This window comes from Hypanus sabinus, chromosome 4 (genome assembly GCF_030144855.1).
Source record: "Hypanus sabinus isolate sHypSab1 chromosome 4, sHypSab1.hap1, whole genome shotgun sequence".
Lineage (NCBI taxonomy): Eukaryota > Metazoa > Chordata > Chondrichthyes > Myliobatiformes > Dasyatidae > Hypanus > Hypanus sabinus.
In genome coordinates, this window is record NC_082709.1 from 73,329,857 (window position 1) to 73,344,716 (window position 14,860).

The 14,860-nt window shown below is 43.0% G+C and overlaps 1 protein-coding gene across 3 annotated transcripts in view; it reads right to left on the reverse strand.

The window, feature by feature from the left end:
* The window catches only part of LOC132392876 (mitogen-activated protein kinase kinase kinase 13-like), a 188,058-nt gene that overhangs the window by 150,165 nt on the left and 23,033 nt on the right, over positions 1-14,860 (reverse strand). For all 3 annotated transcript variants that reach the window (XM_059967385.1, XM_059967384.1, XM_059967386.1), the window contains exon 2: positions 13,256-13,423. The gene's annotated coding sequence lies outside the window, so the exon portion shown is untranslated. The remainder of the gene's footprint in view (positions 1-13,255; positions 13,424-14,860) is intronic.

Here is a 14,860-nt window from a genome sequence, read left to right on the forward strand (position 1 = left end):
GTTCTTTTCACCTCCAGAATACGAACCCCGTCCCTACACAGCTGTCACCAAGTGTTACGGTCAGCAGCAACATCCTCCAGGTCGTCGGGTCTGATCTCGCATTTCCTTAAAGCATTCTTCATCTGATCCTTATAGTGCTTCTTCGGCCCTCCAGCTGAGCATCAACCATGAAGTAGCTGGCCATATAACACTCTGCAGAGTAGTCGACATGGGGGCATCCTTATAACGTGCCCCAGCCACTGCAGCTGACGCTGGGTGATCATGGGCTCAATACTTCTGCAGTTGGTCTTTACTAGTATTTCAGTGTGAGGCACCCGCTCACGGCAGGTAATTCCCAGGATGCACTGAAGGCAGCTGATGTGGAAGCGTTCCAAGGACTTGATGTGACGGCTGTAGGTTACCCAAGCTTCACAGCCATAAAGGAGGGTGGTGGCACAGACTGCTTGGTATACAGCAACCTTTGTGGAGGTAATACAGCATGGAAACCCGCACTTCAGAAAGGCTCATCTATCCTTGATAAGAATGTCTTGTGCAAGTGTAAGTGAAATCATTAAATCTCATGAAGCAGGGCTTCATCGAGGATCGAATGATCAGTCGAAGCTTGATGGCTGAAGCCCAGAGACTGGAGTCCCAGAGGGCTGTCCTGGAGTTGGAGCTCTATCTGTGTTTGTGTGGCTGGGGAAGGGGTTTGTTTTGCTGTTATTGTTCCGTTGCTTGTTGTGTTCTGTGTTGTTCTGCTGTGAATTGTGGGCATGCTAAGTTGGGAATGTGTGGCCACACTTGTGAGTTGATCCCAGCACACTCTTAACTATGTTGGTTATTAATGCAACTCACGCATTTCACTGTATGTTTCAATGTACTTGTGATAAATAAATCTGAAATCCTCTCGTGTCCCCTTGCCACTGGATTATGACGTCACCTGTGAAGTCAGTGTGGTAACGTGAAACATCTAGTTCACACAGAAGGAAATCATACATGGAACTTCCACTTCACACAGGGGTTCCCAACCTGGCATCCATGGGCCCCTTGTTTAAAGGTGTTGGTCCATTGCAAAAGGAAGGACACAAAATGAAGTAGGGGCCCTCATAGACAACCCCAGCAATGACAGACTTAAACACCACTGTGGCGTCATAGCTCAGAAAGATGGACATTTTCACACCAACATGATTCTCCTGACACAGAAAAGTTTCAGCAAGTTTAAGAGATTGGATTCAAGGTAAGAGGGGAAAAAGTTCCTTTTTTTAAAAATGCCTATAATGTGCTGCCAGGGTAGATAGAGCAGTGACATTCAGCAGGCACTTAGATAGACACATGAATACTCCGGGATTAGAGTGATATCGATTATGTACAGACAGAAGGGATGAGATCAAAAGTTCAAAATTAATTTATTATAAAGTACATACACGTCACTACATACTACCCTGAGGTTCATTTTCTTGCATGATTTCATACTAAAACACAGATGTACAATAGAATCAATGTAAAGTACACACAAAGACTGACAAACAACCAATATGCAAAGGACACACTGTGCAAATACAAAATAAAACAATAATAAATAGATGGACAGATATATAAATAAATAATACTAGGGCACGAGTCCTTGAAAGTGAGTCCATAGGTTGTGGAATTAGTTCGGTGTTGAGGTGAGTGAAGTTATCCACGCTGGTTCAGGAGCCTGATGGTTGTAGGCAATAGCTGTTCCTGAACTGGCTGGCAAGGGAGCCAAGGTTCCTGTACCCCCTTCCCAATGGCAGCAACGGGAAGAGAGCATGGCCTGGTTTGTGGGGTTCCTTGATGTTGGCTGCTGGTGCAATGTTTTGATCAGGGCACAACATCCTGGGCCAAAGGGCCCTTAACTGTAGTGTACTATGAGGCATACACAAGTGGGTGGTTCTGGAAGGGCAGGCCAGATGAGAAACGCTATTTTGCGGGAGAGAGCTTTGCCATCAAGGAAGAGCAATTTGGTAACTCAGTGACGGAACCTGTGGAATTAGCTAATGGTTACAATGCTTCAACACGGAATCAACACACTACGATCATTGGTCCCATGGTTAGTAAGCTTGCGGATGACATCTACATTGCTGGTATGGTGGAAAGTGCAGAAGGTCATCTAAGAATCTTGGCCACCTGGGCCAGTGTAGCAGGGTGAAGAACGGCAGATGGGAGTATAACTCAAATAAGTGCAAGGCTTGGCATTTTGTTAAGCCAAACAAGGGCATAAATTGTAAGGTTCTGGGGAGTGTTGTAGCACTCACCCCAGAACGCGGCAGATAGAATACAATATGGAAAATTGTGAGGTTATCCCCTGGGAAAGAAAAGAGGAAGACTTGGTATTATTTTAAAGGCGACAGACTGGCTAGTGTCAATGTTCAAAGGGGGATGGGTGTCCAAGTACAAGAGTTACTGAAGGCCAATGTACAAAGTGCAGTAAGCGACTGTGAAGGTAAATAATATATTGCCTCACAACTGAGCACCAATGTTCTACAAAGTTGTTGTCGAGTCTTAAAGAGGGCTTGAGGGCAGCAATAAAGGCACGAACATGAGAATTGATTTGCTATGTATTGAAGTACTGTCGACATTTCTGGTCACCACACTACAGGAAGGATACAAGGCCATAAGATTTAGGCCATTCAGCCCAACGAGTCTGCTCTGCCATTCCATCGTGGCTGATTTATTATCTATCTCAAACCCATTCTCCTGCCTTGTTCCCATAACCTTTGATGCCCTTACTAATCACAAACCTATCAACCTTCACCCAATGACCTGGCCTTCAAAGCCGTCAGTGGCAACAAATTCTACAGATTCATATGTTTGTGCTGGAGAGAGCACAGAAGAGATCCACCATCAAGCTACCTGAAGACTTCAGATACAAGGAATGGGGGGCCGGGTTTGTATTCCCTGAAGTGGAGGAGGTGTGGAGCAACCTCCTAGAAATACGAAAAACAATGATGCACAGATAGGGTAGACAGCTTGAAACTTTCTTCCCCATGGTCGAGGAGGAGACTGAGTGGAAAGAACAATGCACATCATTCACTGTAAGCAATGACACACTGAGAGAAGGACACGGTGGCAGAATTTGACAAGCTTCCCTTCATCAGACAGGCATTGCTAATAATATCTCCTCCACGATCTCATCAGCACAAGTGTCCCACAAGGCTGAGCACACCTACAAGAAGCATTGTCCCAGGAAAGCAGTATCCATCATCAAGGATCCCCTACCGCTCGTGACATGCACACTGCTGCCATCAGGAAGGTGGTACAGGAGCCTCAAGACTCACACCACCAGCTTCAGGAACAGTTACTACCCCTTAAACCAAACGGGATAACTTCACTCATCATCATTTGTCCCATCATTGAAGTGTTCCCACAGCCTATGGACTCACTTTGAAAGACTCCTCATCTCATGTTCTCGATTTCCATTGCTTCTTTATTTATTATTACTTAATTTCTTTTTGTATTTGCACAGTTTGTTGTCTTTTGCACACCGGTTGAATGCTCAAGCTGGTGCCGTCTTTTACTGATTCTGTTATACTTATCGTTCTATTATGGATTTATTGATTATGCCCCCAAGAAAATTAATCTCAGAGTTGTACATGATAACATATGTACTTTGATAATAAATTTACTTTGAACTTTGAGTTCTGAGTACAATAATAACTTATTTATAGAGCACTTTTCATACAGACATCGTAGTTCAAAGTGATTTACAATGAAATAAACTGCAAACATGAAAATAAAAGATAAACAGATGCTAGTTAAAAGCAAGGTTAAATAAATAGGCTGATGTTTTCAAAGTCTCAGCTGAGGCTGCATCCCTTATAGTTTTAGGCATAGTTCAGATGCATAGTTCAAAAAAAGGCTGACCTGCCAAGAATCCTTTGAGGAAGATTGTTTAAATTTAAGAGAGTGTTGGAAGCAGTCCCGAGAGCTTTAAAAGAACTTTCAAATGAATTCTAAAAGATAGCAGAAGCCAATGCAGAGTAGCTAGGATGGAAGGGATATGTTCCCTCGTCGTGGTTTTAGTTAGAGGTCCAGCAGCAGTGTTCTGAATGAGTTGAAGTTTGTCAATAGATTACTTTGGAAATGCAAGAGTCTACAGCTTTGATGAGACCACTGCTGGAATATCACATGTAGTTCTGGTAGCCATCCTACAGGGAGGGACGTAATTAAGCTGGAGAGCGTGTGTAGCCAGGACTGGAGGGGCCAAGTTATGAGGAGAGACTGGACAGGCAGGAGGCTAAGAGCTGACCTGAAAGGTTTACAAAATCAAGAGGGGTATAGATAAGGTGAATGGTCACAATATCTCCCCCCCCCCCCCCCCCACACACACACACAACAGAATAGGAGTCTAAAGATAAAGGGCATCAGATTGAAGTGATTTAAAGAGTAGCTGAGGGGCAAGTTTTTCCTCATAGAGAGGATGGAAGGTATTCAAGATTGTTCAACGCTATTTCCAGTACAAAATCATTACTCCAGACCAATGCAGCCAAAAACAAGCGATAAAGAACACAATAATAATAAACACAATATATAAAAATTAATAAGATAGTTTATATACATAAATAAATTGTAAGTTCACACTGTGACACTAGGCACAGAAATGTCCGTACACAAGGTGACTGACAGGAAATGATAAAGTCGTGGTGGTTGGAGTGTGATGGGGTGAGTTACTGGGTGGAGTCTTACTGCTTGTGGAACCTAACTGCTTTCGAGTCTTGTGATCCTGGCGTAGTTGCTATGTAGCCTCCTCCCGGATCGGAGTGTGAGGAACAGTCCTTGAGCAGGGTGGGTGGGATCCTTCATGATGTGTCTGGTCCTTTTCTGGCACCTTTCCACACACATGTCCAATAATGGAGGGTAGGCTGGTGCCAGTGATGCGTTGGGCAGTTCTGACTACCTGTTGTAGAGCCCTTCTGTGCACTGCAGTGCAGTTTCCACACCATGCTGTGATGCAGCTTGTTAGGATGCTCTCTACTGTGCGTAGGTAGAAGGTCACGAGTACGGACACGCAATGTCCAGCTCTCCTCAGAAAAGAGAGGCATGTGTGAGCTGAGTGTACAGCAATGGGCTCAGCACACAGCCCTGTGGGGGCACTCGTGTCGAGGATGATGGGGAGGGAAGGACTGGTTGTGCAACCTAACTATCTGAGGTCTGTTGGTTAGCAAGTACAACGCCCAGGAACTCAGTGGTGTATTTAGACCGAGAAGCGGGAGCTTGTTCACCAAGGTCTGTGGGAATGCTGAACTGAAACACAGAATAGGCACTTTGACACAAGTGTACGAGCGTGTAAGTGTATGTCAGGTATGCGGAATGAGCAGTCTCAGGAGGTGATTGACGTGGGTACAAATAGACAATTTAAGAGACATTTGGACTGGTACATGGAGAGGAAAGGCTAAGATCGAAACAAGGCATACACAAGCAAATGAGACGAACTCAGCAAGGCATTTTGATCAGAGTGGACCTGTGTCCATGCAGTGTTACTCTGGGATTCCATATGGACCACGGTACACACTGAGGGAGCCATCTCTAGGTGAAAGCCAGCATCACTAATGAAATACACCACAGTACTGAATGCACCAATAGTTCTTGATGAAAAGGCTGCTTCAAGAGCAAATGTACCATAAAGCCCACAGCCCACTGGGTGGCAAGAATCTCTACACTCCTATATTAGTTACTCTGGCACTAGCAGAGAGGCTACTCTACAGCAATTACTAAAGTGGAGCTAGAGAGGGAAAAATACCGAAGGATTTTCATCCACAGAACTGCTGCTCACTGGAATTTTTTTTTCGCACCATTCTCTGTAAACTCTGGAGACTGCTGTGTGTGAAAATCCCGGGAGATCAGCTGTTTCTGAGATACTCAAGTCACCCCATACGGCACCAACAATCATTCCGTGGTCAAAGTCGCATAGATCACATTTCTCCCCCATCCTGATGTTTGTGAACAACTGAACCTCTTGACTATGTCCGCATGCTTTTATGCACCGAGTTGCTGCCACATGACTGGTTAATTAGATATGTGCACTAGTGAGGCTTAAATGTGTACCTAATAAAGTGGCCACTGGGCATTTTTAAGATTTAAACAACCTACGACAGACATCCCAAGGTTTCTGCAAAACCCTGCAAGCTCAGTGGAAGGATGAACGAGCCAACATCCCTGACACCAAGGACCTGGTTGTACACAGTGGCTTTTGCAGGGCAGGCTAATCATTTGCACCCCGACGTAAAAAAATGCAGATGCTGGAATCTGAAGCGACAATTTGCTGGAAGGACTCAGCTGGTCAAGCAGTACCTGTGCGAGGAAACAAGTTGTTTCTGGAGCAGCAAACAATCTGCCAGGGGAACGCAGCAGACAGCTCATCAGTTCCTCCAGTGTATTTGACACCAGACCCCTGAAGCATAAAGTCTATTCCAAACCTCAAGATGGGAAGAGATTCTCAGCCAAACAGAGGAAAAGGCTCGAAGCTTCAGTGAAGAATTGCAAGGCATTTGACTGCAGACACTGCAATGGATTGAGGGGACCGTTGAATCATCGGGGTTCTGTCTCCCCCACAACCTCGCCATCCAGCACTCACACCAGAATGCTGAGGTCCCTCCCTGCAAGCACAGTGCTTCTGGTGTATGTCCTGGATTGGGGAGGGGGGGCATTCAAGAGGACCCTCCCATCCGTCCCACGATCTCTTTGACCTCCTACCATCAGGCAGAAGGTACCACGGTACAAGAACAAAGATTGTTAGACTGGGTAACAGCTTGAGAACTCTGAGCACCCTGCTACCACTCAGTGAACAATATTTATGACAGTACCAGTAGCATTAGACTGTTGTATTTTTAACTATGTAATATATGCACATTATGTCAACTTGTACATTGACAAAACATTTTTTATTATTTGTTAATATTGTTTTATTTGCTGTATGTTTTATACCTACTGTGTTTTACACCTTGGCCATGGAGGAATGCTATTTCATTTAATCCTTGTTTTACACCATAACTCCAGAGGAATGATATTTCACTTAGCACAGTGTTTCCCAACCTTCATTAGCCCAACACTTCCCCAAAGCTCCTTCATACTTGCCAACGCCTCTCTTAGGCACAATATACTTTCCGGCGCCCCCATAGTGTAAAAACATGTCTACCATATGCCAACATGAGAAAAATAATTCTGCCTTACATTTTTATGTGTCTTTAAACTTGGCTTACACATAACCTGTGCACTGTACAGCAGCTTCGATATCAATGTGATCCTTGAGCTGAAATATCTGACTCAAATTGTGACAGCAAAACCTTCAAGTCCCCACATGTAACAATGTCCAAGTCGTTTCTGTTTTTTTGTGAATATGTGGTTCACTGCACTGAAGCCTCTTTCACCACGGAAGGTGGATGAAAATGCTCTTCTCCAAAGATCAGGAAACTTCACATGACAGTGTAGCCACATACCACAAAAGTCAACATTTTTGAAAAGCAATTTTGCTTCTTCATCATTCTGAGTGTTGATAATTTCTTCTTGCAAGCTCCCTTCCTGTTCTTCCACCCTACAAAGAAATGGGTTAATTACAGAGTCTGGAATTTCCAGATTGTTCAAATCCTTGAATCGATCCTGAAAATCCTTCTTTAGTGACTGCAGATGTGAGCAGTACTCTTACAAACCATCATCTGTGAAAGAATGCCAAACTTTCCATACAAAGAGACACTGAGAACATTCTTCTCCCAATGTTTTGCTTGTATAGTTCCAATTTTCTGATAGAAGTGGGCACTGCACTTCTTTGCCTGGATTAAATTGAAATTTTCATCCTGCAATTTCATACTTAGAATGTTCATTTTGTCATAAAGATCGGCCACACCTCCACGTAGTTCAAACTTGTTTCCCAAGCTCTTGTCGTCTTTGAGCAAAAATTCAGTGTCAAAAAGATCAAAGAAATGTTTTATGCAGCAGCCTTTTGACAGTCAACACACTTCAGTGTGAACAAGCAAGCGTTCAAACTCTTCATCGTTACTTTGGCATAACTGGCAAAATATTCTGCTATTTAATGGGTGAGGTTTAATTTCATTGATAGCAGATATTGCAAAAGTCACGCTTTTAAAAAAAAGTCACTGGCTGAGGCTTTAGGCTGCGAGATATTGACAATGAATTACACAATGGATTACAAACAGACTTGGAATTACTTTTTCATAAATGCCATTAAACCAACCTGGCAACCTGTTATGTATGGTGCTCCATCTGTTGCACAAGAACTCATGTTCCTAATCAGAATACTTTTATCCTCAATATACATTTTGAGCTCATCGTAGACTGATTCTCCATTGATATTTGTTTTTAAACTTTTTACAACAGAGAATCTCTTCATAAACTTTTCCATATTTGATAAACCGTACATATGACATTAGCAATGCCTCATTGTCTCACACAGTTAATTCATCCAGTTGTATCCCAAATTCTGTTTTTTGTAGCTCTGTGCATAGTTGATACTCGATGTCTCCACTCATTCCGTCAATACGATGAGCTACAGAGTTATTACTCAGAGGAATTTATTTTAAAATACTGGAATCCCATTTTGAGAACAGTGGTGAGCACTTCTGATACAGCAAGCAGAATTAATCTTTCACCAATTGAATGAGATTTTCCACACTCTAGTATCGTTTTGGAAATGTTATAAGCAATGAGACCACCATCAATGCTTTTCAAATGCTTCTTTCACTTTCTGGAACTGAGTAATACTATAAGTAGTCTATTCAGGGTGTCTTTTACAGAAGTGTTCCTGCAATCTTGGTGGGTTCATGGCTTCATTAGACAGTACAGTATTACAAATAAGGGTGTTGCTGATCAGACAGGAACAGTATAAAACCTATACTTCAGGTATGTAAAATTGTATTGACGCACTTTCTGTTTCTTGGCAGGATTAGAATTCAGGGCTTCACTCAGAGATTGCACCATAAAGTATTTAACCATCATCAACGGAGCTACATTAAGATAAAAGTTAACACAAACTAGGAATGCCTATTGGATGTTGATGTTGACATAGTTGGTCAGATCTCATGCGTCAAGTTAGGGTGCTGCTTAACACACCCCACCCCCTCAAGAATCTTCAACGCCCCGTGACAACTTCTAATTCCCCTAACGCCCCCTTAGGACACGTAACCATCCTCCTGGGGGTTGGGAATTACTGATTTAGCAGTATGTGAATGGTTGAATTATAAACTTGAACTTGAAATGCAACATCCTATTAGACCATAGGACAGAGTAGAAGAAATATGCCATTCATCCCATTGAGTCTGCTTTACCATTCAATCACGGTTGATTATTTTTCTTCTACGCCACACTTCTACCTTCTCCCCAGGACCCTTAACCTCTTCACCAATCAAGAACCTCTCCATCTCTGCCTTAATTATACCTAATCATTTGACCTCTCCTGCTCTGTTACAACAAATTCTGCAGATCCGCTGGCCTCTGGCTGAAGGAACTCCAACAAATCTCAGTTTTAAAAGGACATGTGAAGGCCTTGGTGACTAAGATTAAGGAAAACCCCGAGGTGTTCTACATACGTGAAGAACAGAATGCTGACTAGAATGAGGGTATGATCAGTTACAGAGAGAAAAGGAAAATGTGTCTGGCGTTGTAGGAGGTTGGGGAGGTCCTTAATGAAAACTTTGCTTCAGTATTCACTGGTGAGTGACTTTGTTATTTGTGAGGACAGTGTAAACCAGACTGGTATGTCATAACATATCAACTTTAAGGGAAAGAGGATATGCTGAAACTATTAAGAAACATTAGGATAGATAAGTGCCCAGGGTCTGGATGGGATATACCTCAGGTTACTAAGGGAAGTGAGGAAAGTGACTGCTGCAACTTTGGCAATGATCTTTGCACCTTCAATGGCCACAGGCATAGTACCAGATGACTGGAGGGTGGCAAATCATATTCCTTGATTCAAGAAAGGGAGCAGAGATAATCCTGGGAATGAAAGACCAGTGAGTCTTACCTCAGGAGGTGGGCAAATCATTGAGAGGTTTCTTAGAGACGGGGTTTACAAGTATTTGGAGAAGCGTAGTCTGATTAGGGGTAGTCAGCATGGTTTTGTGAGAGGAAAATCAAGCCTTTCAAGAAGTGTTTGATAGAAGTGTTTGAGGATGTGACAAAGCAGATTGATGAAGGTAGGACAGAGGATGTTGTGTATACGGATTTTAGTAAGGCGTTTGAGAAGATATCCCATGGTAGCTCATTCAGAAAGTCTGCAGACACAAGTTACAGGGAAACCTAGCTGTGTGGATTCAGAATTGGCTTGCCCATAAAAGGCAGAGATGGTTGTAAATGGAGCATATTCTGCGTGGAGGTTGGTGACAGTGGTGTTCTACAAGGATTTATTCTGGGATACTGCTCTTTGTGATTTTTTTTATATATAAAATGACATGAATGAGGAAATGGAAGGGTGGGTATGTAAGTTTGCAGATGACATGAAGGTTGGTGGAGCTGTGGATATCGGAAGTTGTCATAGGTTAAAACAGGGCATGGACAGGACGCAGGGCTGGCCTGAGAAGTAGCAGGTGGAGTTCAGCCTGAAAAAGTGTGAAGTGATTCACTTTGGAAGGCAGAATACAGGGTTAACAGCATGATTCTTAGCAGTGTGGATGAACAGAGAGATCCTAAGGTTCACGTCCATAGATCCCTCAAAGTTTCCTCATAAGTTGATAGGGTTGTTAAGAAGGCATCTGATGTGCTGGGACACCATATGTCATTAGTCATGAGACTGAGTTCAATAGCCACAAGGTAATGTTGCAGTTCTACAGCAGAGCTTAAGCTCTGCAAGTTGAGCAAGCTAGGGCTTTTCTCTTTGGAGTGAAGGAGGATGAGAGGTGACTTGATAGAGGTGTACAAGATGATAAGAGGCATTGATAGAGTGGACAGAGACTTTCCCAGGGCAGCAATAGCTAATACAAGCAGGCATAATTTTAAAAGTGAGTGGAACACCCTGCCAGGAGTGGTGGTAAAGGCAGATGCATTAGGAACATTTAAGAAACTCTTATGTAGGAAGGAAGGGTTAGATTGATCTTAGAATAGGGTAAAAAGGTTGGCTCTACATTGTAGTGTTCTATAAAACCTTCATTAGGCCACACGAGGAATACTCTGTCTTCTTTGCTAGATGGTCTCTTCAAACAGACATTGCGACCAGTGCTGGAGTCATTGGGAAAGTGTGCTGCGTCTGTGCGCACTCTTAGTGAGTCTGTTGATGTCCAGTTTGGTTGTTGTGTAACCTGGGGAGACTTAACCAAGTACCCACTGAACTAGCACTGTTACTGAATGTTTGCTGTAATAGTTTTTGTAACTTTGTGTAGCTTAGATGAGTACTTACTTGACTAGGATGCTTGGTTGAGAGTTTCACTGTTTGTAAATAAATGGTTACCTGCAATCAGTTCCTTCTGTCTCACTTACCAGATCCACAAATCTGCTTCCCCATAACACGGGGGGCATAATTTCAAAGCAATTGGAGGAAAGTAAAGCTGGGGTGGGTGGGGGGGGGGGGGGGGATGTCAGAGCAAGTTCTTTACACAGAGTGGCCAGTGCATGGAATGCCCTGCAAGGGCTACAATAGAGGCAGATACATTGGGAACATTTAAGAAACTTTTAGATAGGCACATAGATTATAGAAAACTGGAAGGCTATGTAGTAGGAAAGCGCTAGGTTGATTTTAGAGTCAGTTAAAAGATCGGCACACCTAAAGCACTGTAATGTTTTATGTTCTATGACATCCCTTTATTCTGAGGCTGTACCCTCAAGTCCTAGACTCTAATGGACCCTACTCTTGGAAATGTCCTCTCAGCATCCACTCCATCTAGGCCTTTCAGCAAGATCCCTCCTCAACTTTCTGAACACCATCCAGACAGACTCCTCAGAACTTTGGACTCTGCCTGGTCAAAGGAGGAGAAGAAACACTCGGGATTCTACTGAGAACTTTGAGTCCATGCGTCAAGAGCACACGGGAGCCCAGCGCAAGAAATGCAAGAACCGCAGCTCCTCATCAGCTTCTCCCGGCTCCATCTGTGGAAAGGTCAGCAGTTCCCACCTTGGCTTCACCAGCATTGTCAGGACCACAAATCTGATCTCCAGGGAAGGGTAGTAACCAGACTATTAGATAATGGACAAAACCATTGACAGTGGAGGTGCTAGTGGGTTCGGTAGCAAGGTAAACAATCTTGTGAAGGAATTGGAATACAAAAAAGTCCAGGGACTTTTGGAATAGAACAGTTAACAGAAACAGGAGGCAAGCCCACAGAACAATTTGAATATTTGAGGTTACTATGATTTTATTATCTGAAGTGCAAAGCAGTTTTCCACTGGCCCATTGAGGTTTAAAGGCAATGTAATTGTTGCATTGGATTGCTGAAGGTGTAGATTGCACTCTGGCACTTTTTCCTTTATGGTACACCTGTGCACCTGCTCGTTAATATGAATATCTAATCAGCCAATCATGTGGCAGCAACTCAGTGCACAAAAGCATGCAGACACAGTCAAAAGGCTTGGTTTCTGTTCAGACCAAACATCAGAATGGGGAAGGAATATAAGCCAAGAGATTTTGACTGTGGAATGAATAATCCTAGGTGCCAGATGGGGTGGTTTGAGTATCTCAGAAACTGTTAATCACAATTACTCAAATTACCACAGATTACAACGGTGGCATGCAAAAGAGCATCTCTGAAGATACAACACGTTGAACCTTGAACTGGATGGGCTACAGAAGCAGAAGATCATGGACATACACTCAGTGGAATTTTATTAGGTACAGGAGTAACTAATACAGCTTACATTGCATCACCATCTAACAATGGGATTAAAACCCTTTCATTTCATTATATGATTAACCCTTTTAAGTTAGACAGATCAACTCCATACACTTATAAAAAGCATCATCTATAGCGGGAATCCCAACCCTTTTTTAATGCCATGGACCAATGCCTTTAAACAAAAAGTCCTGGACGACAGGTTGGGAACCCAAACCAGAGAAAGACATTCCGTGATAGAATTTCAAAAGCAAATGCAGTTTGTGACATCCATACAAGAGAAAAGCTGCAGATGCTGGAAATCAAAGAAACACGCACAAAATGCTGGAGGAACTCAGCAGGTCAGGCAGCATCTATGGAGAAGAGTAAACAGTCGCTGTTTCAGGCACCCTTCATCAGATTATAGATCTGTCCCCAAAACAAGTGCCTTCTGTCAAAAGGCCTTCACTGGCAGGAGGTACAAAATGAAGCCAAGTTCCTACCTTTGCAGAATACATTCCCACCACAGCTCTGTGTGATTACGGAGCCCAAATTCACAAGTGGTCCATGATGTTGCAGGGTGCATTATCCTCAGGGATCCAAAAGGCAACAGCAAACATCATCACCACAGGAGAACATTGCTGAAGAATGTATTACCACAAAGTTTTGACCTGTTGGGGAAAAAGACAATAATCGTGGACATTATTATAGCAAGACTGTATTCACTTTTGGTCACCCTGCAACAGGAGCAGAAATGATTTACAAAAATGTTACCAGGGTGGACGGACTGAGTTATAAGGGAGAAGTTGGGCTGGCTTGGACTTTATTCCTTATCAGAGTGGAGACAAAAAGGTGTGTAAAATTATGAGGGGCACAGAAAGGGAGAATGCACACAGTCTCTTTCCCCCAGGGGTGGGGAATCAAGAACTAGAGAGCTTAGGGTTAAGGATATACACACACAATAAAAATATTACACATACCCTATAAAAAGTATTCATTCCCTTGGAAGTTTTCACATTTTATTGATTTACAACATTGAATCACAGTAGATTTAATTTGGCTTTTTTTAAACACTGATCAAGAGAAAAAGACTAATGTCAAAGTGAAAACGTATCTCTACAAAGTGATCTAAATTAATTACAAATATAAACCACAAAATAATCGATTGCATAAGAATTCACGCCCTTTAAGTCAGTATTTGGTAGATGCGCCTTTGGCAGCAATTGCAGCCTTGAGTTTGCGTGGGTAGGTCTCTGTCAGCTTTGCACATCTGGACACTGCAATTTTTCCCCATTCTTCTTTACAAAATGGCTCAAACTCTGTCAGATTGCAAGGGGATCGTGAGTGAACAGCCATTTTCAAGTCCAGCCACAAATTCTCAATTGGATTGAGATCTGGACTCTGACTTGGCCACTCCAGAACATTAACTTTGTTGTTTTTAAACCATTCCTGTGTAGCTTTGGCTTTATGCTTAGGGTCATTCCCTTGCTGAAAAGCCAATCTTCTCCTAAGTTGCAGTTTCTCTTGCAGATTGTATCAGGTTTTCCTCCCTGTGTTTTTCTGCATTCATTTTACCCTCTACCTTCACAAGCCCTCCAGGACCTGCTGCAGTGAAACATCCCTACAGTATGAAGCAGCCACCACCATGCTTCATGCATGGTGTGTTTTGATGATGTGTGGTGTTTAGCTTACGCCAAAGTAGAGTTTAGTCTGATGGCCAAAAAGCCCAATTTTGGTTTCATCAGACCATAGAACCTTCTTCCAGTTGACTTCAGAGACTCCCACATACCTTCTGGTAAACTCTAGCCGAGATTTCATGTGATTTTTTTTTTCCAACAGTGGCTTTCTCTTTGCCACTCTCCCATAAGGCTGTGACTGGTGAAGCATCTGGGCAACAGTTGTTGTATGCGCAGTCTCTCTCATCTCAGCCACTGAAGCTTGTAGTTCCTCCAGAGTCATCATAAGTCTCTTGGTAGCCTCCCTCACTATTCCCCTTCTTGCACAGTCACTCAGTTTTTGAGGATGGCCTGCTCTGGGCAGATTTACAGCTGTGCCATATTCTTTCCATTTCTTGATGATTGACTTAACTCTACTCCAAGGAATATTCA